The sequence below is a fragment of the Pseudorca crassidens genome, chromosome 17 (genome assembly GCF_039906515.1).
Source record: "Pseudorca crassidens isolate mPseCra1 chromosome 17, mPseCra1.hap1, whole genome shotgun sequence".
Lineage (NCBI taxonomy): Eukaryota > Metazoa > Chordata > Mammalia > Artiodactyla > Delphinidae > Pseudorca > Pseudorca crassidens.
Genome location: NC_090312.1, coordinates 52442174 through 52467827, shown reverse-complemented (window position 1 = coordinate 52467827; position 25654 = coordinate 52442174). Strand labels below are relative to the sequence as shown.

The 25654-nt window shown below is 37.9% G+C and overlaps 2 long non-coding RNA genes and 2 pseudogenes across 2 annotated transcripts in view; 2 read left to right on the top strand and 2 right to left on the bottom strand.

The window, feature by feature from the left end:
* Nucleotides 1-24580, top strand: part of LOC137210251 (UDP-N-acetylglucosamine--peptide N-acetylglucosaminyltransferase 110 kDa subunit pseudogene) — a 632586-nt pseudogene extending 608006 nt beyond the window's left edge.
* Nucleotides 1-25654, top strand: part of LOC137210268 (uncharacterized) — a 291880-nt gene that overhangs the window by 8856 nt on the left and 257370 nt on the right. The window lies entirely within an intron of this gene.
* LOC137210261 (uncharacterized) lies at nt 8784-23053 on the bottom strand. The gene is made up of 3 exons (XR_010936431.1): nt 22924-23053; nt 20755-20919; nt 8784-14138 (listed from the first exon to the last, which is right to left on the bottom strand). It is a non-coding gene; the product is annotated as an uncharacterized lncRNA (long non-coding RNA).
* On the bottom strand, nt 17722-18198 carry LOC137210255 (ATP synthase subunit g, mitochondrial pseudogene; annotated as a pseudogene).

Genomic DNA, 25654 nt, shown 5'->3' with positions numbered 1-25654 from the left:
AAAAGCTTTTCTGTTTGAATTGGCTTTTACTGGGTGCTTCAAGGTTTCCTCTTGGCTCTTTGAAGGGAGACTGAATAGCACTGTGTTTCCTTTGAGGTTCCAATGAATAAAGGATCCTATGTCCTGGGCACTTTTTGTTGATTTTGCTGTGTGTCCTCTCTAATAGCCAGAGGCAGATTCCAGGAAAATGACATATAAATGAATATAAGTAATCTAATATTTTTACAATTTGCTTTGGCCATACTCCTGGTCTTATTCTACTTGTAGCAGATGGCTTTAAAGAGCATTAGCTATGTATATATTAAAAATAATATAAATATACCAATATTAAATATTATATTGATGTATAAATGTAATATACTAATATTTATATTAGTGTATAACAATTATGTATTATATTAATATATATTTTTGCCTAGCATATATTATATACAAAATATATGAGTAATGAAATGTATTTCTATGGTTAATATGTTCATAATATTAATATATATCCTGTAATATTGATTATAAAACAATTATATCATAATATCTAAATATATAATTATTATTACGTGATATAATCCACTATAGTTAATATATTCTATATAACACAATATATAATGTATTAGTATAATTGTATTATATAGTATAAATATAATACATATATAAAACATATATCTTTTAGTTATACATTACATATACGAGTACGTATAGCTATTTATAATTTTATTTACATAGGAATCTGATCATCATAACAATTGATGTAAAAATATGCAATATTTTCAATCAAATGGGCCTTAACCTCACTACCTACACATAACTACTTTTAAAATCTTGAACCCTGTCTAACTCATGCTTCCATATCTCTCAACCTGCTTTTCTACACATGCACGTAGACACACATTTATACACGATATATATGTATACTACCAGTTTTCAGTTCAATGTATATAAATATATAATATATAATTACATTCCTGTGTTTGTATACAAATATAAATCAAAGGTATGTATATAGGTATGTATTTCATATGTTTATATAAATATACAAATAATGTATGTGTATATAAACACATGACTGTATACATACATACACAGAAATATACTTATTTAAACAAAAGGGACCTAAATAAACATAGTTCTCTAAGAATAAAAGGTTATGTCTCACTCTTTCAATAACAGTTTATAGTTTTCTACTATATGTGCTTCTATAATTGTTATGAACATTTCCCATTTTTGTTGAATGTTAAGTTGTTTTAATTTTTTGCCTTTTTTTGTTTTTTGTTTGTTTGTTTTTTTGGTACGTAAGCCTCTCACTGTTGTGGCCTCTCCCGTTGCGGAGCACAGGCTCCGGACGCACAGGCTCAGCGGCCATGGCTCACGGGCCCAGCCGCTCCACGGCATGTGGGACCTTCCCGGACCGGGGCATGAACCCGTGTCCCCTGCATCGGCAGGCAGACTCTCAACCACTGCGCCACCAGGTAAGCCCAGTTTTTTTGCCATTATTAATGAAGTTCTGAAGAATACGGTGGGCAAGATTACTTGAAAAACTCTCCTAAAAGCAAAGGGTTAGGTATGCTAGGTTAAATGTACACAACTTATTTTTAAGTGCGTGGTTGATTTTGGAAGTGTGCAGTCGAAATGTCCAGGACCCATGAAGGAAGGGTGGTACATGTGTGAGAGTTATAGCTATATTAAGAGTGGATTGAAGATCTTGATAGCTTAGAACAGAAGCTGGAAATCCTGTTTTTATGGAGCCAAATGGCAAATATTTTAGGCTTTGTAGACCAAAGAGGCAAAATTGAGGATATTATTTAGGTACTTAGGTAACCATTTAAAATTTAAAATGTTACCAGTTAAAACATGAAAATTATTCATAGCTCATAGGCCATAAAAAATAGGCAGCTGTCTGGATTTGGAATACAGGCCGTAGTTGAATGACACACCTGGTATAGAGACTTGTTTTTAAATGGCCATGACCACATGGGAGGCAGGAGGTAAGACTCCATCCCTGCTAGATGGGAAGTTAGAACTAAACCTATCTATCCCTGGCTTCACCTTTAATGAAAGGGTGTGCCAGGAGAAAAAAATATCTGCTGGCAAAGGGAGACTAAGAGCAAATTCTCTTGGCCTCTGCTCTGGGTAGGAAACAGGTAGGAAATCTTGAGAATTCTGAACCGCAGATCTGTGTTCACAGTGTTTGGGTTGCAAATTTATTTGCGGTCTTGCAAACAGAAGCTAAGAAATTAACTTAAAATGCTCCCAAATCAGTGGTATTCCAAACACAAAACTAAACCCTTTCTGGAGAGGTAGACCTTCAACACAGGTCTATAGCGTTCCCACAGATAAAGTTTAGCTAAACGTGAGCTCATGATCTAAATTTACACAATAATGAAGAAATCAGCTACAAGTGGAGAGAATCAGCAAAAACAATCAATACCAGAATTAGATTCGCAAGGCCATCCATCAGATGTTGGAATAATCAGGTGCCAGGCAGAAAATATACATAAAACTAGAACTGAAACAAGGAGCAAGGATGTTTTAAAAGACTGGGTAGGATCTTTCAAACGTTTTTAAAGTACATGTCATTGATAAAGCTAAAAACTCGAAGGTCGTGTAATACAGCAGATTAATCGTGGAGAAGAGTGAAATTATGCTGTTTTTAAAAATATGGCAGATCAGATTTCCTGCCTAATTATATAAGTTGATTTATCTTAAAAAATACACAGTATTTTAAAGACTTATTGGCTGTAAAATAAGTTAAGGGTATTTCAAAGAGCTTCTCTGCAAAGAGAAGTGAGAAGTAGCAAAACACAGAAAGTCGAGGGGAAAAAATGTCAATATATACATTGCTATAGGGTGAGCTAAGCCTTAGGCCAGCAACTGTGAGGAGGAGCTGACCCTTAGATACGTACAACTAAGCTGGAACCTTCAAAAAGTTCAACTATTTATAAGTAAAAAGATTTATTAAAATTAATAACCAAGTGTTTTAATTGACATCAGAAGAGTAAAACAATAAACCCTGAGAACATAGAAAAATAGACAATAAAGATATGAGCAGAACTTAATAAAACAGAAAGAAGTATAAAATTGAGGTGATTTAGTAAGTCGAATATTCTTTGAAAAGATTTTAAAAAAAACTTTGATTAAGCAAAACAAAAATGTAAGTAAACAATATACAGAAAGAATCAGGACAATGTTATAGCAGAGAGTACAAACAGAGAATATATGAAATGCCAGTAAATTTGAACATTTCTGTAAAGTGGACAATTTCCTAGCTCCTAAAGTTTACCAAAACTGACACAAGAGGAAATTTGTAGCTGGAGTTCTTGCACCAGTAAAGGAATTAAGTCAATAGTTTACAAGCTTTCACCAAGAAAATACCAGACCCGGCCAGATCTTTTGGGAGGTGAATTCTATCCAACTTCTGTTAAACAGATAACATCAATATTAACAAAGAAAAACTTCTAGGGAGTAGCAAAGGAAGAATGCTCCTTTATTCATCTTATGAAGTCTATATAATCCTAATACTGAAAATAGATGAGGACTGTAAGGAAAAAGAAATTTACAGGTCAAATTTACTTGTAAATATAAAAGGAAAAATTTTAAACTATGATATTAGCTACCCAAGTTCACTAGAGTAAGAAAAAGCACGAGCAAGTTAGGTCATCCAATGTAGTTTAATGTCAAGAATATATATCAATAGATTGAAATCACCACATTTTATTTCTTTCATGTGTCTCTTTAAAAAATTGGTAAGTACTTATATTGATCTCTCTTGTACTAGGCACTGTGCTAAGTCACTTACATATTTACTCCTTTAAACCTTCTATCACCCCTGGGGGAAAGTTCTATTTTGCTTCCATTTCTTAGCTAAGACTCTAACCCCCAGGAAAGTAAAGCAGCATTTGTAAGTTTTTGTGGATGGTCAGTGACGGGACCAGTACAGGAACATCCAAAGTCTATGCTTGGAAACAGTGCCCCATGTTGACGCTCACATTACAGATGAAAGGAAAGGAACCATGCACTTACCATATAGATTAAATCTCACATTACAGGTTAAAGGAAAGGAACCATGCACTTACATTATAGATTAATACCCACATAACAGGTTAAAGGAAAAAGAAACATGTGCTTCTCTCAAAAGTTGTAAAGGAGGCATATCCATTTCTAAATATATTTCCCAATTTCTTTTGCTTGTTTTCTGACCTTTGTAGTGCATTTTGCCATGAGGAAAATTTTAATTCTTATATAATTAAATGTATCCGTTTTTCTTTGTATCTTAGAAAGGTATTCCTCATGAATAATTTATTTCGAGTCTCCCAGGTTTCTGATACTTTTACACTTTCATTATTTTTTAACTTTTAACTGGTTGCTGTATCTAGAATTTAGTAATTCTATGATAGCCATATTTTCACACTTTTGTTGAATAATTTTTGCTACTGATCCAAAATGTGAATTTTATTTTAATCTCAATTCCCTTATGCTCTTGCATCTAATTTTAAGATGCTTCCTATTCCACTGGTTGTTTTGTCTATCTAAAGCAAAATGCTACCTTAAAAATAATGTAATTATAATATAATAAATGTCATTAGTAAACATAATACAATATAAAATAAGTAGCATAATATAAAATAACAAAATATAATTTACCATATAACAAGGTCAAAGGAGAGCAAAAGTATATAATCACTTGAAATATCCCCCAAAAGATATTTTATAAAATTCAATATTCATTTGTAATTTAAAAGAAAGAGTAAAATAGGGATTGGTGAATGTTTCCAAAATAAGAAGAAATTATATGTCTAAAAGAGAAAGAGGTAAGTGATAGACTTTAGTAACACTGGCAATAAATGCAGGACAAGATGAGGATGCCTGATATAATGTTAAAGAAAAGTATTATGTAACATTGTGTTTGCAGCACTGATGAGTTCAGTGAAAAGAGAATCTCATAGAAAAGAGTATCTCGTTCTTCTTAATGTATGTACACTTGTCCATTGCATGAACATAACAGCTTATTTAACCAATATGTTACTGATCTGCATCTGGATTTCTAGGTTTTCATGGAATTTTATTATGCACAGTTGTTTCAAACACTAGGACTTCCTCTTATGTTTATATCTTTTGAAAGAAACACTATCTCCACAGATGATTTATCTGTGCTGGCTGCTAGCTGACTTTGGGTACTTCTCAATTCTTCCCTTTACCTTCCTAGTCAATATGAAAACGGAAGGCAAGAAGGTCTCCTGTTTAGAGACTGTAAAGATAGGTCTTGGTGATAAAGTCTTGGTGGTAAAGGCTAAAAGTATTAACCCAGAACAAATTTTTTTCCAGCTGTAACTGTGTGTGATTCCCTTGGCTTGATTCCGTAGAGGATGTAAGACAAGACTGTAGAATCTGCCCTCAAAGTGCTTCCAGTAGGATGAGCTAAGTCAAGTATGGTGGCATATCTAATTCAAGACAAAATATCACGTCTCCTTTTCTCTCCTGGCAAAACTTGGTGGAGTGAATGTAGAAGTCACTGTATGCTTTAAATTAAAGCAACACAATAAATCGTGTATTGGAAGGTGATTATTCTGGTCTCTTTGTGGAGACGAATTGGAAATTGTCTAGAAGAAGGAAAATTAGGTTAACCAAAGTTAAACTCATAAAAAATTGAGCATTAATTAAATATCTGTGGTCTGTGTTTCTCTTTGATCATAATTTCTCCCAATTTATAGACCTCTTTGATACCTGATTAATCCTTGTCAAAGATGCGGTTAACAATGATTATTACTGTGTATTAGGTTTTGCCTGGGCCCTGAAGAAACTATCCTAAATCACCAGCTATGATTGTCACTTGATTTCCTCACAGAGAACAATCAGAACTCCTTGTCTTAAGTGGCTTGGGACGTGAAACTAGTTAGTCTCTTAGATACTGTTAGAGGACCCTACAGAGCCCATTGGTGAAAGTTTGGAAAACACTGGGCTTCTTAAAATTGATTCTTGTAGTGCTTCAGGAAAGATCACTGAACCAAAAGGATAATGGTGTTTCTGGTTCTGTTGTTAGTGTTCTCCATGGAAACATTGCTGAAGCTTCTGGACTCAATTTCCTTCCCCATGTGTGAATGTCACTGAAAATATCCAACTCCATTCTATCACCATGTAACTTCAGAAACTAAGCAAAATGAAGACTCAAAATTCATTTCAAATAATGAAATGAATATATAACATAGAAAGGAACTGGGAAAATACCTGGTTTAAATTCTGGAAAGTACCAACTATACAATTCTGGATAAGTTGCTTCATCTTGCTTAGTCTAATTTAATGCCCATCTCACAGGATGTTATGATGATTAATTTAATATCTTTGTATAACGTACAGTGTTATGTAATTTCTTCTTGTTTTTCTTGAGTAAATTCATATCCTTAAGCAACTCACTGTAAACAATAGTTACTTACTTGCTTAAATTACTCTTATCTTCTATTATCAGCTGAATTGTGTCCTGCTCAAGTTAATATGTGGAAGTCTTAACCCCCAATACCTCGTAATATGACTGTATTTGGAGATAAGGCCCTTAAATAGGTAACTGAGGTCAAATGGGTGGGCTCTAATCCAATATGACTGGTGTCCTTATAAAAAGAAAATATTAGGACACAGACATGCACAGAGAGAAGACCATGTGAAGACAAAAGGAAAACATGGCATCTACAAACCAAGAAGAGATACTTGAGAAGAAATCAATCCTGCTGACACCTTATCTCAGATTTCTAGCCTCTAGACCTGTGAGTGAGTAAATTTCTGTTGTTTAACCTCCTCAGTCTCTGGTACTTTGTCATGGCAGCTCTAGGAAACTAATACAACTTTTTATGGCCTCCTTGTCTCAAGTTGAAAGTTCAATATTTGGCATCATAGCTAGGAAGCAAAAATATCATCTACATTCCTTGTTGTAGTCTTTCTTCCCCATTCTCATTGCTAGTAATTTCCATATTTGGGTCTCTCTTCTGTGCCTTGTAAACAGAGCATTACGCTCATTTCTGGTTTTACTGCTAATATACAGTAAATGTGCAGATACTGAATAGATTTTGGAGAAGTGCAGCATATAGTTGGCACATGTGTGTATGTGTGTGTATTCATATAATTTATACTTTTTCTCTATTTTCTTCCTTTGGTGAGCTAAGATTCTCTGCTTTTGTGACTAGTACTCCTGAATACTAATCCCTGAATTTAATTCACCAAAAATTGCCAAAAATAATAATAATATGGGGAAAGAGAGAGTGATAGAGGGAGAAGAACAAACAATCAGGCAAGGGCAATATTGTGAATTATTAGGGTCTTATTAATAAGATTATGTTAGTCTAGAGGAAATGACCGTAAATATCATCAGTGAGCCCAGTTGGTCTTTACTGACTGCTAGACACATCCCTGAGTTCTGTTCTTAGTCTCCAACTGTGTGATTACTACTGTCTGGAAGTATTATTTGAACAACTAAAGGCACTTAATGGAAAAGGAATATGTCTTTAGAGAATCAACAGTAAGTTTTCTATCTGATTACAAAGGAATGTTGACTATCTGGAAACCTCAGTCATATTTGTAAGCAGGAAAGCATTGGCTATTAAAAGTGGATGATATAAAGAGATGAGCAGAAACTTTGGCGATAGGTATAACTGGATTTAATTCTCACTCCAACTGCTTGGCAGCTGGATAACCTTAGGCAAGTTTCATACCTCCCTGAAATTCACTTAATTCAGTCTGTAAAATGGCATAATAACTTATTATAGCATCCTTTTAGGAATTTTAAATCAGTTATTGAAATAAAAGTACACAATATATAGACAAGTATGGATTCCTCAATAGGTGTTTGACCTTTCATTTCTCCAGTATCCCACCCGCATCAAATAAAGAAAAATACTTTTTAAAATTTACAAATATTTCATTGTTCTAAAGTTAAAGCCATAAAAATAGAAATAATCAAATGGCCTACTATCATACCATTAGAAGAAAAAAAAAGTGTTCATGAGAGTTCCATATTAGAATACAAATTTTCCTTAGGCACCTGTTTATGTATGCTATTCTGCCCTTTACAATAAATAATTAAATTTAAAAGACTTAATTCCTCACTTTTAAGACCTTAGTAGTTTACAAATTACATATTGACCTATGCTAAATTTTATACCGACCCATGCTAATGAATTCAGTACAGAAAACAAAAAACACTGCATTCAAGCAAACTACATACATACATATATATATACATATATATATATATATATATATATATATATATATATATATATATAAAATGCATTTATATCCTACCATGTCTCATAAAGCATTGTGGTAACTCACCGGAATACAGACAATCAAATATAATGGCAAAAGCACTTAATATAAACAGGGCCAAGGAAACATAGACAGAAGATGAAGAAAAGATGAGGGAAATGTAAACAGGAGGAAGTGTAGTTAATCGAGTTGTATGTTTTGACCTTAAGATTCTCTGTGTGGGGACTTCCCTGGTGGCACAGTGGGTGGGAATCCTCCTGCCAGTGCAGGGGACTGGTTCGGGCCCTGGTCTGGGAAGATCCCACATGCCGCGGAGCAACTAAGCCCGTGCGCCACAACTACTGAACCTGTGCTCTAGGGCCACTGAGCCACAACTACTGAAGCCCACTTGCCACAACTACTGAAACCCTAGCGCCTAGAGCCCGTGCTCCGCAACGAGAGAAGGCACAGCAATGAGGAGCCCGCACACCACAATGTAGAGTAACCCCCACTCGCCCCAACTAGAGAAAGCCCATGTGCAGCAACAAACACCCAACACAGCCAAAAATAAATAAATTTATTAAAAAAAGATTCTCTGTGGATAAAACAACATGAAAATAATTGGTTACAAAGCCATATTATTTGAAGGTTCCAGACTGCACATTAACAGTCTGACACAAAGGGACAGCACAGGAAAACTATTCAAAGATAAAGATTTTTAAATCTTTGCAGTTTGAAACCTTTTAGAGCAAGTATAATGAGCTCGACACACATTTCAACACTCCACATGTTAATCACATTTTCAAAGCATGTCTCAAAGTCATTGGAAATAGTTGCTGTCTCTGTCTCTGATATGTAAAACAGACCTGTGATGTGTAAAACTCAGGAGGTATTGATATCCATTTTTTGGCATCTGAACAGGAAACAAAGTTGTTTTGCAGTGGTAATAAAGAATGAAGTAAATGCAACAGTCAAATAAAAGACAAAGTACTGAGGGAATGTATTAACAAAACGAATCCAACTAAATTCTGGTGACCTGGGGCCTACGATTGTACACACTACATGGAAATACCCCAGCCTAAATACTGGCATAGGAGGAAGGGTACTGCTAAGCCCATCACAGTATAATCCTTTTAAATGTCCCTTTCAAGGTTGTCTCCACTCAACACTGAGTATAGGAAAACTTCCCATCAGGCAGAAACACTGGCTGCGCAATGATTGACCAAGAAATTAACACACTAATGAATAAATGATGCTAATTTATTTCTATCTCTGACAACGGGAAACAGCACACCCTCTGTGTCAATGGTATGTCCTCTTTGCCACTTTTCTAAATGGTCAAGTATGTTTTCCCCTTCATTGCTTTATATCATGTGTGGCAGGCATGATGGGAAATGGCTACCAATGGTTCTGTTATTGATTTCTACCTTCATTTCACTGTGGCTAAAGAAGATACTTTGTATGATTTCAGTTTCTTAAAAATGTATTGGTACTTGTATAGTGGCGTAACATATGGTCTTTCCTGGAGAATGTTCCATGTGTACTTGAGAAAAATGTGTATTCTGCTGTTGTTGAGTGGAGTGATCTATATATGGCTGTTAGGTTTAGTTGGTTAAATGTGTTATTCAGTCCCCTAACCTCTCTACTGATCTTCTGTCTAGATGTGTTAATCCATTATTGAAAGCAAGGTATTGATCTCCAACTATTATTTTAGAACTATCTATTTCTTCCTTCAATTCTGTCAATGTCTGCTTCACATATTTGGGGGATGTTTGGTACATATATGTTTATAGTTGTTATATCTTCTTGATAGATTGAACTTGTTATCAACATATAGTGTCCTCATTTTCCTCTTGTGATAGTTTTTGATTTAAAGTTTATTTTGTGTGATATTAACGTAGCCATCCCAGATCTATCTTCCTTCCTTCCTTCCTTCCTTCCTTCCTTCCTTCCTTCCTTTTTCTTTCTCTCTCTTTCTTTCTTTTTGTTACTATTTGCATGGGATATTTTATTCTGTGCTTTAACTTTCAACCAACTTGTGTCTCTTGAAATCAAGTGAGTTTTTTGCGGACAGCATATACTTGGATTATGGATGTTTTTAAGGTCCACTCTGCCAATATTTATCTTTTTATTGGAGAGCTTAATCCACTTCTTCAAATATTACTGATGAGGAAGAACTTAATTCTGTCTGTTTCCTGGCTGTTTTCTGTATGTCTTATGCATTTTTTGCCCCTCATTTACTCCATTACTGACTTCTTCTGTGCTTAGCCGATTTTCTTGTAGTGAACTCTTGATTCCTTTTTCATTTCTTTTTGCATATAGTCTATTGATATTTTCTTTGTGGTTATCAAGAAGATTACATTTACCCTTGTAAAGTTCAACCAGTATCATTTGAATTGTAACCAACTTCAATAGCACACAGAAACTCTGTTCCTCTACAGTTCCATTCATCCTCCTTACATTATTGTTGTCACAAATTACACCTTTATACTTTGTGAGCCCAATAACATGGATTTATGATTATTTTATGCATTTGTTTTTTCAATCATGTAAGAAATAAAAAGTAGAGTTACAAGCCAGTAGCACAATACTGGCTTTAGTATCTGCCCATGTATTTATCTTTACTGGAGATTTCTATTTCTTTATACAGCTTCGAGTTGCTGTCTAGTGTCCTTTCATTTCAACCTGAAGGTTCAATTTAGCATTTGTCATAGGGCAGTGGTAGGAAGTTGTAAAACAAACGCCCTCAGCCTTTGTTCATCTGGGAATGTGTTAATTTCTCCCTAAGTTTTGAAACCAGTTTGGCTAAATATAGAATTCTTGGTGGACAATTTTTTTCTTTCAGCACTTTAAATATGTCTGGCCTCTTCCGTGGTTTCAGATAGGAAATTAGCTATGAACCTTTTTGAGGATCCCTGCTTTGTAACAAGTTTGTTTTTTCTTTCTCCTTTGGGAGTAAAGATTCTTTCTCTGTCTTTTGGCATCTGAGAGTTTGATTATACTGTTTCTTGTTGTGGCGTTCCTTGAGTTTCTCTTAGTCCTGAAATCAGGCAAAGATTTACAGCAACCAAACACATACTGAACCAGGGAAGGGGCAATTTGAAAATGGCAGGAAAGCTTTGTGGCATTTTTACTTGCCCTTGCCCCATCTACACTTAGTGTAGTGATGGTCTTAAAGTGGTGGGGTCTTAATGCAGTGATAGTCTTAAAGTAGCAGCAGACCATTCGTAGTATGGGGCCCTCAATCCTGCTTCAGGAGGGAGCAGAAGAGCCCATACTCTCGGATTATTATGTATATCTGTTCTAACCTGTCTGGGAGCTACCTGAAGGACTGACACAAGATGCTTATCTCTGTCTTAGCTCACCTGGAACACAGTCTGGAAAAGCAGCAGTCATTGCTCAAAAAAAGTGCAAGGTGAACTGACAAAGCACAGATGGCTGAGGCAGAAGACTGTGCATTGAAATACAATAGACCATATAAGATGCAGGAGCAAAAGTTGGGGGAGATTCTTTGGGAACTTAGAACATACAAAAAGTACACATGTGTCCAGAGAAATTAAGAAAGCCACATGCATACTCAAGATAAGATGCATGTTCTGAAAACACCAGAGGAGTCTCTAAGCTTTTACCATGGGCTGAGCCCTGAACTCAGTGCAGGTCAGCTAAATGTTAAGGAGTGATCCAGCAATCTGCACAATGGGGAGAGGTGTGTGGTTTTGAGTGTGCATGTGGATGTGCTTGTGTATATTTGTTTTTGTTTGTCTTAGGTGCAGGAATTCAAGGACATCTCTGTCAAAACATTAGCTAAACATGAACTGAAGGAACAGAGACTTCAGTGCCTACATACGATAAGGGGTACAGTCATTGCAAAACTAGTTTGGAAAGGTCCCTAAACAAACAGACTACTACAGCCTTCAACAATCCAAAGCCCAGAAAACCCTGGGAAAGTGGGAGAATCTGATTTCCATAGACACCCCATTACAATATTTGAAAGCCAAATGTTCAACCAAAAAACTCACAAGGTATACAAAGACATGGAAAAGTATGGTCCATTTAAGAAAACAAATTAATTGATGAAACCATCCCTAAGGAAGCCCAGACTTTTCTCCATTACATATTCTTGCCTCCTTTGTCATAGATTCATTGACCATAAGTGCATAGGTTTCTTTCTGGACTCTCTATTCTGTTCCAGTGATGGATGTTTTTGTGCCGGTACCATACTGTTTTGATTACTGTAGGTTTGTAGCACAGTCTGAAGCCAGGGAGCATGATTCCTCTAGTTGTGTTCTTCTTTCTCAAGACTGTTTTAGCTATTCAGGATCTTTTGTGTTTCCACACAAACTTTAAAATTATTTATTCTAGGTCTGTGGAAAATGCCCTTGATATGTTGATACAGACTACACTGAATCCGTAGATTTCCTTGGGTATGATGGTCATGTTAACAATATTAATTCTTCCAATCCGTGACCATGGTATATCTTTCCAGCTGTTTGTGTCATCTTTCATTTCTTTTATGAGTGTCATATAGTTTCCTGGGTACAGGTCTTTTACCTCCTTAGGCAGGTTTATTCTTATGTATTTTATTCTTTTTTATGCGATTGTAAATGGGATTGTTTCCTTAATTTCTCTTTCTGATAGTTCACTGTGAGTGTATAGAAATACAAAATTTATATATAGAAATCTATTGTATCCTGCAAGTTTACCAAGTTCATGTTTGAGCTCGAATAGGTTTTTGATGGTGTCTTTCAGATTTTCTATGTATCATGCCATCTGCAAACAGGGACAGTTTTACTTTTTCCTTTTCATTTTGGAGTCCTTTTATTTATTTATTTTTTCTTGTCTGATTGCTGTGGCGAGGACTTCCAAAACTCTGTTCAATAAAAGTGGTGAGAGTGGGCATCCTTGTCTTGTTCCTGATCTTAGGGGAAATGCTTTCAGCTTTTCACCATTGAGTATGTTAGCTGTGGGCTTGTCATTTTTGGCCTTTATTATGTTGAGGTATGTTCCCTCTATGCCCACTTTCTGGAGAGTTTTTACCATGAATGGATATTGAATTTTTTCAAAAGCTTTTTCTGCATCTATTGAGATGATCGTATGGTTTTTAGTCTTCAGTTTGCTACTGTGATGATAAGAGACCTAAGACAGCTACAGAGGCTAAGTGACGTTTCCTTCCCTGAATGGGTAGGTATCCTTGTTCTGCCTTCTAATTGAGTTAGTATCTGAGTAAAGAACTGCCAGGTGTCATTTAGTTCACAATACACTGCTGTGGCAATATAGAAATGAATTTGCCTAAGTCATTTGGCTTTTCTCAATTATAGTAAATGAATATACTGAATGAATACTTCAACTTAAGGAAATGTTCTTAAAAATATATTAATGTAGGCAACTTCAGTGGAGAACTGAAATCAAAACAAAACATTCAGATAAAGGGTTGAAATAAAAGTACACTCAGTTGTATCCAGTTTCCTCTTGTAAATCTCTCTTTTTAATTTGAGTGGACAGTCACTTGAGAATATCTGACTTGGGGCTAAGGAAATCTAAGCCTTCTTGGCCACACTGTATTCTCTTATGTCATTTACTAAAGACACCAGTTGGGTTGCTGAAAAAAGCGTGGGAAAAATCAATCCCTCACAACCAAAGGGCGGCTCTTGAAAATATGTGTGTTGTTGTAGTTATTTTGCTCTTCTGGCCTCAGAAGTTCTAATCTTAACCTTAGCCCCTCATGGAGAGAGACTTTGTAAACCAATTCCCACATGACTCATTATGTGACTGTTGAAAAAGAGAAACCTAGCTCTTTTCCTGTGCTTTCAACCAGTTATCTTCTTCAAAAATCTGTTTGGATTGTTATACCTTAATCTTGCCTGGCAAGGGACTTATGGGAAGGTTCTTATTGTTTGAAAGTTTGGTGCCAGTATCTGCAAAGAAAGAAGAAAGATGTGTTTATCAAACATCCCAATAGTGAAGGTGTGTGAAAGCAACTTTTGAAAAAGTTAATCTGTCAGAGTTTAGCCCTATTATTACAATTTATTTTATTCATTGAAAATAAATAATTATCAATGAATTCTTTCTAGATTTTCTACTTTCCCAAAGTTCCCTGAATTCACATTCTAAGAGGAAAAATGGTATTTTAAGTCACTGCTCTTCACCTTATATTATTTATAATCACTCCTCGTGACTTCTTCCTTCCAAGAAACGTGATCCTGAGAAGTGTCCTTTGTTTGTCTTTGTGGAATAAGTGATGAGGATGCATCCTGGAGACCTGTGAGATGTTCAACTTCTGACATAATGAAACTAGGATGGAGAGTTCTGGAAAGATCTGGAAAGGTGACTGGTAGAGTGTGGCCAGATGTGGGAGAAGAGAGACGTACAGAGAGAGGGAGAGGAAATTTTCGGAAGGAGAAAATGAAACATAATTAAATAAGTTTTGTTGTGTGGTGTGGGATGCAAGCCTTTCTCTCCCCCTTTCCTTCACAATCGCTTTGTTAAAGACTGTGTTTTTCATTAGTTTTACTAGGATAGGATTTGCCATTTTGTTTGGATACTGAGAATGGACCCATGGAAACAGTTACATTTGGGTTATCTCTGACTGTCTTTAATGAAGAACATAAATATTGGCCACACTATCTATGCACATGCTATCACCATGCCTTTTTTGTTCTCTGTTCATATATCTAAGTCCTCTTCTTTCTTTAAGGTCAATCTCAAATCTCATCTGAAATGTACATTTATTGATAGATTCAACGCATAATGAACTGTCCCTTCTTTGTCCTCCTTAGGCTCTGATTATTTATAAAAACTCATTTTTGAACTTAGAGACTGTCCAATATGGTATATTAGTTATTTCATCAGCATATGTTATATCCTCAACACAATTATACGCTTTTGTGGGGCTGGGATCATACATTCTGTAATTTTTCTCAGTACTTACACTTACTTTGATAAAAAGCGCATTCATTCATCTAAACATCATTTATTGGGTGTTAATTAAATATCTCAACTCAGTAAATATTGTTTGAATGAATGCATGCATGAATGAGGGAGTATGCAATAGGTAGCCTAATGTACCGCCCAATGTGAGAAAACCAAAAACATAAACACAAAAGCAAGCCAAAAAGTGGACCAGGACTTTCTGTAAAATATCCTGCTTTTTGTTGGATGATGCCATGAAAATCAAGATGCTCCTGAAAGGTCTTAATAGCTGACCAAGAATAGTAAACAATTGAAATTCTCTCAGGCTTCTTCAACCCTATCACTGGACACATTTATACCTCTCCGGAATGGTATTAAAAGAAGAGATTAATAAAGCTTTTATAAATGAGTTGATAAATCTCTAAATATTTAAGTCTTCATTGCCTGCTAGGTTTTCTCTATTTTGGGTTTCCAAAAGATTTCAATAAACCACAGGATAATTAAAAATTAGACATTATCTTTCTTACCTTGACATTTTTTGATGGTAAACACCTTTTTATTGTCTCCATAGAGCTGCCCGTTTTCCACCAGTACAGTACTTAAGTGAATTTTGCTCTGGATGGTGGGATATATAAGATGTAAACGAATTGTTTGTATATGTTTTAGAATTCTTCAAAAGGGCCTGGCCATGGAAATGCATTGAATATTACTTAAATAACTAAAGTAACTTCCTGAGAATTATTATTCTATTCTGGTTAGGATATATCTGCTCTGGTTTGTTAAAATTTCGCTTTAGAGTGGTTTTAATTTTGTTTCTGATAGGGTGCTAGGATTTATTGCCACACCCATCCTGCATCTGTTTTTCTTTGAATTACTCTCCTTGCAGTTTCTGATTCATACAGAGCCTTACAGGTTAGTGACAACCTGGGCATCACAACGCTGGGAAGGAGAGGCCTACTTTTCAGAGGTGTTGATGTTTTCTGTACCTGAAGATTTTCAAGAGATATCAATCTTCCTCACCACCTCCCTTGGCCCTCTTAATGGACTAAGCAGTTCCTCATGAAATTTCTGTAGGATATCTGTACCAACTTCTCAATATTGTTCCATCCTGAGTCTAAATTCCTGGCCTCAAGGTAATGTTAGATTTCTAGCTCCAGCCCCTATTTACATAAGGCCTATACTAAGGAACGGAACCCACAGACATCAGTCCGCTCTTCTTTCTCTGGATTTAATTTCTCTGTTACTTTCTGAAACATGCAGGTGTTCCTTTCTTTCTTTTAATCTCAGCTATGTGCTCTTAACTTTTTCAAAATTGACCCAGAATTTACATGTGTCTCCAGTAAGAGTATATTAAATTGAGCTTAGTCTGCTATTCTACTGGCATATTTGAGATCCAGATAATTTGCTACTTAACTGGATTCAATGACCTGTATATTTCAGGCATCTAAAACTCACCATGTTCCAAATTTCCCTCCTTATAGTTAGTAATTTTCTTGGGAATCTGGATGAGATTAAATGGAATAAAGTTAGTGAGTGGCCCAGGAATGCCTGAAAGTTCGTTTGTCAGAGTGGCCAGGGAAAGTTAAGCAAGGAAGAAAAGCAAATGAAAAACAGAATCCCATTATTATGGCTGAGTTTACTCCCAGCATTCCATGCAGAGCTCTCTGTAGAGCTGGGTTGGGTTATAACTTATGCCAGAGCTCTACGTGGGGCTGACACCATCTCATGCCAAGCTGTCAGTTCTGGGCTCACGTCATCTCTGGTCCACTCTGTGGAGTGGAAACTTTGGAGGAATGGCCAATGTGTTCTGCGGCGTAGGAAGAGGGAACTTGTGAATGTGACTTTCTAAATTGTGGAGGAACTAACCACTGTAAATATGCCTTGAACTATGTTGTTTAATTTGACCAGTCAGATCAATGACTTTCCCCTTGAATGAAATGCTGCTACGTATATGAGCAGAAAAACAAAACTGGTATAAGGAATAGATAGCTAGTGGGAAGCTTCCGCATAGCACAGGGAGATGCGCTCGGTGCTTTGTGACCACCTAGAGGGGTGGGATAGGGAGGGTGGGAGGGAGGGAGATGCAAGAGGGAGGAGATATGGGGACATATGTATAACTGATTTACTTTGTTATAAAGCAGAAACTAACACACCATTGTAAAACAATTATACTCCAATAAAGATGTTAAAAAAAAAAACTGGTATAAGGAGATGGAGAGACTGGGAGTCTTATTTTCCCACCAATTAACTTTGCCTCTGACCATGACCTTCCCTTTGAGTCTCCTAGACCTTGGGGATGATCGCAGCCCCTTGGGTTGGGTGACGGCAACCCCATCTTCACTAGAACCTCTATAGTTAACTTCGATTTTTCCCACTCCGTCTATCCATCCCATGTATGCAGTCAGACAATTGATCTTGGACTTTTCCTGACAAAATATGCTTGAATATAACCATTTCTTTTCACTCCCACTGCTACTGCTCTTGTCACTGCCTTAACTAGGGCTTTATCTTTAAGTTCTTTATATAAATATCTATATATAAATATACAAATAAATAAAATATAATATTAATTCTGATGATTTTAAAGTCTTTTCTTTTTTTTTTTTTTTTGACACATTGTCTTATTTTATTCAAATAGCAGTCTGCTCACACATGGTCCAAGAACACCCAAATAATAAAGCAAAGACTGGTCTTCAAACATTATAGCCAATGATGCCACGCTTGCCTATGATCTCACCAACATAAAACCACATCCACACCTCAGTGGCCACCAAACCAGTCAGTAGAGCTTCCTTAACTGTAAGCTGTTTGAAGCTACCAGTTTGAGCACTATTGATAATTTTTTTCAAGCTCTGAATAGCTGTAGGGATCTCAGCAGGGGTTGGAGGAACCAGCTCAACCTTGGCATAGTGCCAAAATGTGGCCAATCGAGGCTTCGAGTAAGTCACAGCAGCGCTGACCAGCGCCGGGGCCTTCTCCGCGAGGTTACGGACAAACTGGGCCATGGTTCTAAGACGGAAAGCCCGTCTCGCCGACCGGCCGGCTGAATGTTAAAGTCTTTTCTTGATAAAGACTTTTCCTGATAAAGATACCCAATATCTTATATAAATATTTTTGTATTATCTGTTCTTTTCTTAGAATTTTAGCCATATGATTCTATCTCTTGGTTTGTCTAGAACTTTTTGATTGAATGCTGGCTATTTTATTTGGCTTTTTTTGTTTTTCTCAGTGGAAACGTTGTTTTGCTTCAAAATATTTTATTCTACCTGGAAGTAGCAAATCTTCGAATTACAATTTTTTAAATGCTTTCAAATATCAATACTATAGGTGTCACAAAATCTAGAAAAATGACATTTAAAAATGAACTACTGCCAGATGTGTCTCTATAAAACTTTTCCCCCACTCTTTTAGCTATATATTCTTTAACTGCCTCCTCATACGACAGTTTATGTATTTTCGAAATAAAATTTTAAGAAATAAACTTTGTAGTTTTTAGACATAGATTTCTTGTAACATGGTTGATTAGAATTTGCTTCTAGTTATTAATAGTTTAGAAAAGTTTATTTCAGCTTCACAATTTATTATTGATAATGTCACATTAATTTTCATTGTTAACTTAGAGAAAACCTCTATGGATTACTTCCTCATAAATATTTACTATTATAAATGCATTACTGATTTCAATACTGCTATAGGTTTGTGCATTACAGGGATTCTGATAAAACACTCATTCACACCATTCCATTACACACATTGTTGATGGAGTATATTCATTTATTTATTTATTTATTTATGTATTTATGTATTTTTGGCTGTGTTGGGTCTTCGTTGCTGTGCGCAGGCAGGCTTTCTCTACTTGCAGGGACTGGGGGCTACTCTTCGTTGCGGTGCACAAGCTTCTCATTGCGGTGGCTTCTCTTGTTGCAGAGCACAGGTGCTAGGCATGGAGGCTTCAGTGGTTGTGGCTCGCAGGCTCAATAGTCGTGGCTCACGGGCTCTAGAGCGCAGGTTCCGTAGTTGTGGCGCACCAGCTTAGTTGCTCCGTGGCATGTGGGATCTTCCCGGACCAGGGCTCAAACCCTTGTCCCCTGCATTGGCAGGTGGCTTCTTAACCACTGCGCCATCAGGGAAGCCCCTGGAGTATATTCTTGACAGAAGAAAATTTCCGTTTTGACTAAGCTTGATGAGAACTGAATCTTTGACTTATCTTTCACATGCCTGATGATTGAAATAATTTTCCACAGAATAGCTTCTGGTTTTGTACTTTTCAGTTCTTTTTTTCTTCTTCAAACGCACATGCTTTGAGAGCTGTGAAGTGCAAGACATGGCTATATTGTAAGGTGGTTTTTGTCCTTATGCTTCTGTGTCTTGTGCTAGGTTAAGTCAGTAGAGTAGTCAGTATGAGTACTGGAAGTTATTCCTGTAATGGGATAGTATATAGTCAATTACATATGGCGGTGTCTGAAAATCACATAATAGCCTCACTTAAAACATCTCCTTAGGGCTTCCCTGGTGGCGCAGTGGTTGAGAGTCCACCTGCCGACGCAGGGGACACAGGTTCGTCCCGGTCCGGGAAGATCCCACATGCCGCGGAGCGGCTAGGCCCATGAGCCATGGCCGCTGAGCCTGTGCGTCCAGAGCCTGTGCTCCACAACGGGAGAGGCCACAACAGTGAGAGGCCCGCGTACCACAGAAAAAAGAAAATCTCCTTAGCCAGATTTCAAAAAAGCCTGTGGCCATTCCAGTATGATCCAACATAGCGGAATATGATAGAAGGAAAATTGGCAAAGAAAGAGACGCTGGTCTTACCTGATGGAAGTTAAAATATCTCACTTTTGACAATTTTGCAAAAACCTATAATTCCATGAACTAATTTCTAGGGTTCTTCATAGGACCTAAAAAGGAACCCATAGAGTTGTGGAACAACAATAGAAACTGCTGTGATGAGAAGCCCGGGCACCGCAACAAAGAGTAGCCCCCGCTCGCCGCAACTAGAGAAAGTCTGCACGTAGCATTGAAGACCCAACGCAGCCAAAATAAAAATAAATAAATAAAGATAAATAAATTTATTTTTTAAAAAATAATACTCAGGTTTGAGGCATGAGAAATATGATGAGAAATTAGCTAATCCTTTCAAAACTTTTAAAATATCAAACTCAGTCTCTAAGCATTATATACAACATCGGTTACTTATTAGTGGTTTGGGAAGGCCAATTAAAAATTTTCTGAACTTACTGTATTGAAATTCACGGCCCTAATGTTTTCCACATCGACTATATGAATGATGAAGTAAAGTCAATCATGTATTTCCTTTCCAACTGGACAGAAAACAAAATTTTGAAAAGTGTTTGGACTACTGACTTTTGATTTCTTCTAAGGCAAGTGTATAGGTAATTTTTATTCCCTGATTAGGAGAATAATAATTAGGTGGAAGAGGGCAGGGTTAAGAATTAAGATTTCAAGAGCGTGAGAGGTAGATGGCCAACCAGAGTTCCTAAGATTTGGTGCCTGGAACTGTTGCTGCCGCTTAAGCCTGCCAAAGCAGTGGTACGGCTGCTGCCCTCGTATTTGCTACCTCTAGAAACATTCTTGCCAGTAGTGGCAGCAGCGGGACTCAATTACCCCCTTTTCTCTCTCCAGAAGCTCCAGATGGCGTCTTCTGTGGGCAACGTGGCCGACAGCACAGAACCAACGAAACGTATGCTTTCCTTCCAAGGGTTAGCTGAGTTGGCACATCGAGAATATCAGGCAGGAGATTTTGAGGCAGCTGAGAGACACTGCATGCAGCTGTGGAGACAAGAGCCAGACAATACTGGAGTACTTTTATTACTTTCATCTCTACACTTCCAGTGTCGAAGGCTGGACAGATCTGCCCACTTTAGTACTCTGGCAGTTAAACAGAACCCTCTTCTGGCAGAAGCCTATTCGAATTTGGGGAATGTGTACAAGGAAAGAGGGCAGTTGCAGGAAGCACTTGAGCATTACCGGCATGCATTGCGTCTCAAACCAGATTTCATCAATGGTTATATTAACCTGGCAGCCGCTTTGGTAGCAGCAGGTGACATGGAAGGGGCAGTACAAGCTTACGTCTCTGCTCTTCAGTACAATCCTGATTTGTACTGTGTTCGCAGTGACCTGGGGAACCTGCTCAAAGCCCTGGGTCGCTTGGAAGGAGCCAAGGCATGTTATTTGAAAGCAATGGAGACGCAACCGAACTTTGCAGTAGCTTGGAGTAATCTTGGCTGTGTTTTCAATGCACAAGGGGAGATTTGGCTTGCAATTCATCACTTTGAAAAGGCTGTCACCCTTGACCCCAATTTTCTGGATGCTTATATCAATTTAGGAAATGTCTTGAAAGAGGCACGGATTTTTGACAGAGCTGTGGCAGCTTACCTTTGTGCCCTAAGCTTGAGCCCAAATCATGCAGTGGTACATGCCAACCTGGCTTGTGTATACTATGAGCAAGGCCTCATAGATCTGGCAGTAGACACCTACAGGTGAGCTATTGAATTGCAACCACATTTCCCTGATGCTTACTGCTACCTAGCCAACGCTCTGGAAGAGAAGGGCAGTGTTGCCGAAGCAGAAGAGTGTTATAATACAGCTCTGCGGCTGTGTCCCACCCATGCAGACTCTCTGAATAACCTAGCCAATATCAAAGGAGACCAGGGAAACTTTGAAGAGGCAGTTCGCTTGTATTGTAAAGCATTAGAAGTCTTCCCAGAGTTTGCTGTTGCCCATTCAAATTTAGCAAGTGTATTGCAGCAGCAGGGAAAACTGCAGGAAGCTCTGATGCATTATAAGGAGGCTGTTCGAATCAGTCCTACCTTTGCTGATGCCTACTGTAACATGGGAGACACTCTAAAGGAGATGCAGGATGTTCAGGGAGGCTTGCAGTGTTATACTCGTGCCATTCAGATTAACCCTGCACTTGCGGATGCCCACAGCAATCTGGCTTCCATTCACAAGTATTCAGGGAATATTCCAGAAGCAATTGCTTCTTATCGCACTGCTCTGAAGCTTGAACCTGATTTTCCTGACGCTTATTATGATTTGGCTCATTGCCTGCAGATTGTCTGTGATTGGACAGACTATGATGAGCGAATGAAGAAGTTGGTCAGCATTGTGGCTGACCAGCTGGAGAAGAATAGGTTGCCTTCTGTGCAGCCTCATCATAGTATGCTCTATCCTCTTTCTCATGGCTTCAGGAAGGCTATTGCTGAGAGCCACGGGAACCTCTGCTTGGATGAGATCAGTGTCTTTCATAAACCACCGTACGAACATCCAAAAGACTTGAAGCTCAGTGATGGTCGACTGCGTGTAGGATACGTGAGTTCTGACTTTGGGAATCATCCTACTTCTCATCTTATGCAGTCTATTCCAGGCATGCACAATCCTGATAAATTTGAGGTATTCTGTTATGCCCTGAGCCCAGATGATGGCACAAACTTCCAAGCGAAGGTGATGGCAGAAGCCCATCATTTCATTGATCTTTCTCAGATTCCATGCAATGGGAAAGCAGCTGATCACATCCATCAAGATGGTATACACATCCTTGTAAATATGAATGGTTATACCAGGGGTGCTTGAAATGAACTCTTTGCTCTCAGGCCAGCTCCTATTCAGGCAATGTGGCTGGGCTACCCTGGGACCAGTGGCGTGCTTTTCATGGATTATATCATCACTGATCAGGAAACTTCACCTGCTGAAGTTGCTGAGCAGTATTCTGAGAAACTGGCTTATATGCCCCATACTTTCTTTATTGGTGATCATGCTAATATGTTCCCTCACCTGAAGAAGAAGGCAGTCATCGATTTTAAGTCCAATGGGCACATTTGTGACAATCGGATTGTGCTGAATGGCATCGACCTCAAAGCATTTCTTGATAGTCTCCCAGATGTGCAGATTGTCAAGATGAAATGTCCTGATGGAGGAGACAATGCAGACAGCAGTAATACGGCTCTTAATATGCCTGTCATTCCTATGAATACTATTGCAGAGGCAGTTATTGAAATGATTAACAGAGGACAAATTCAGATAACAATTAATGGATTCAGTCTTAGCAATGGACTGGCAACTACCCAGATCAACATTAAGGCTGCCATTGGAGAGGAGGTTCCCCGTACCATTATTGTAACCACACGTTCTCAGTACGGGTTACCGGAAGATGCCATTGTGTACTGTAACTTCAATCAGTTATATAAAATTGACCCATCTACTTTGCAGATGTGGGCAAATATTCTGAAGCGTGTTCCCAATAGTGTACTGTGGCTGTTGCGTTTTCCAGCAGTAGGAGAACCTAATATTCAACAGTATGCACAAAATATGGGCCTTCCCCAGAACCGTATCATTTTTTCACCTGTTGCTCCTAAGGAGGAACATGTTCGGAGAGGCCAGCTGGCTGATGTCTGCTTGGACACTCCACTCTGTAATGGACACACCACAGGGATGGATGTCCTTTGGTCAGGGACACCCGTGGTGACTATGCCAGGAGAGACTCTTGCTTCCCGAGTTGCAGCTTCCCAGCTCACTTGTTCAGGCTGTCTTGAGCTTATTGCTCAAAATAGACAAGAATATGAAGACATAGCTGTGAAACTGGGAACTGATCTAGAATACCTGAAGAAAATTCGTGGCAAAGTCTGGAAGCAGAGAACATCTAGCCCTCTGTTCAACACCAAACAATACACAATGGACCTAGAGCGGCTCTATCTACAGATGTGGGAGCATTACGCAGCTGGCAACAAACCTGATCACATGATTAAGCCTGTTGAAGTCACTGAGTCGGCCTAAATAATGACTGTGTGCACAGGAGAATTACCCTGTACCTGAGCCTCAACCTTCTGGGGGAAAGGGAACTACTTTTTCCTTATCTGTACAATACCATGCTGCAGATGGGTGACAGACAATGATAAGAAATAGCACAGCCAGACTTGCTTCCTGCATGATCATGATCACGATAGGGAGAGACACAAGAGATGGGAAACTGCTGTTCCACAAGGAGTCTCCATAGAATTTTGCAGCAGCCAGGTGTCTGGAAGGTCTGGAAGGTAAGTCTGGAAGGTCTGATCTCCCTTGGTCTTCCATGGGATGGATGGTTAGTGTGGAAGGGAGATAGAGATTGCCCAGCCATTTTGTGATTATCATGGATTGATTGAGTCTTCTGAATTAATATTTTTCTTTATATTTTGGGTATTGGAGCTTTTAAAAATGTTTGGTTTCAGGTATTTGTATTCATGTGAAGTGTGTATGATTCTCTTGAGATAAACTTTTAAGCTAAAATATTCCTTGTTTTAGTTTCTGAACTCTACAGATAAATGGGGACTTTGCTGGTGTAGTCTTTTTATAGGTTTTATAAACCACTTGAGCCTATATCAGTCATTTTAGTGTCTGACATAATGTTTGGAACTATCAGTGCTTTGTTGGTTTATAGATGATGGCTTAAATTCTTTTCCTGGTCCGTTTCCTTCTTCCCTTCCCCCCACTTTAAAGATTCTCCTGTAACTTGGCTAACAAAAAACCAAGTCTGATTCAAAACCTCCCAGAGTGTTTCTCTTAACCGCATCATCTGGTGCCAAATGAAGATTCTTAGGAGTGATTATTAATTCTGAAGGGCACAGTTGTGGTACTGTCACTGATGATAATAATAATGGATTTTTGGCCTAGAGTTTTGACCTATTTCACCAGTGTTTTACCGTTGACTGCCCCTCTATGCTGCTTCCAAAAGTCATAGTGTGTGTTAAGACTTTTACTTTCATTTCTAATGTTTGTTTGTTTGTTTTAGTGAGTCCTGTTCTACCTTTTTCTTTCAGCAGAAATGAAATCCCAGGTAAGTATAAGTATTCAAATATTTGATCAGTAAGTCACAGTTATCTCCAGTACATTAAATAACTTTCATCAAAAAACATGTTATAGGTAAAAAGCTCTGAAGGACCAGCTATGTATATGATAATTATGTTTCAGACCTTCTAGGGTATTATATATAATAACTTGTCTTCTGGACGTGGTCTTGAAGTCTTTATGGATTCAGTCTCAGTAGTAGCGAACTGCACTGCTACTTGGTTTGGAGTACAAATTAGACTTTAGCCCTCCTGGAGGTTGAGTTTTTGGTATTGAAAACCATAGGAATGAAATTATTGTATTTCAGCAAAGGATCGAGGGCTTGAGGCTTAAACAAGGCAACATATGTGTGGGAAGCAGTCAGCCTTGAGAGCAGGTAAGGACATGCCAGGCATGCCGCCGCTGCTCGAAGGGACTGTCCCTACTTGTTCCCCTCCTTGTTCCATTCCATGGGAGATAAATCACCAGGGCCCAGAGATCAGAAAGAATGTAAAATGAGACAAGCAAAGCTGTCTCCCCCCTGCACATGCAGGTTATTTTTGATGCTTCTGGGTTTATGGGTTTCCTCCCAGGGAAGTTAACCTCAAGCCGAGACAGTCTGTAGATAATGTAAACCACCATCTGGCAACCTTCCTTTTTCTAGTCTAGATAATCTGCAACTGTAGCGCAATAAAATTTGCCTTGC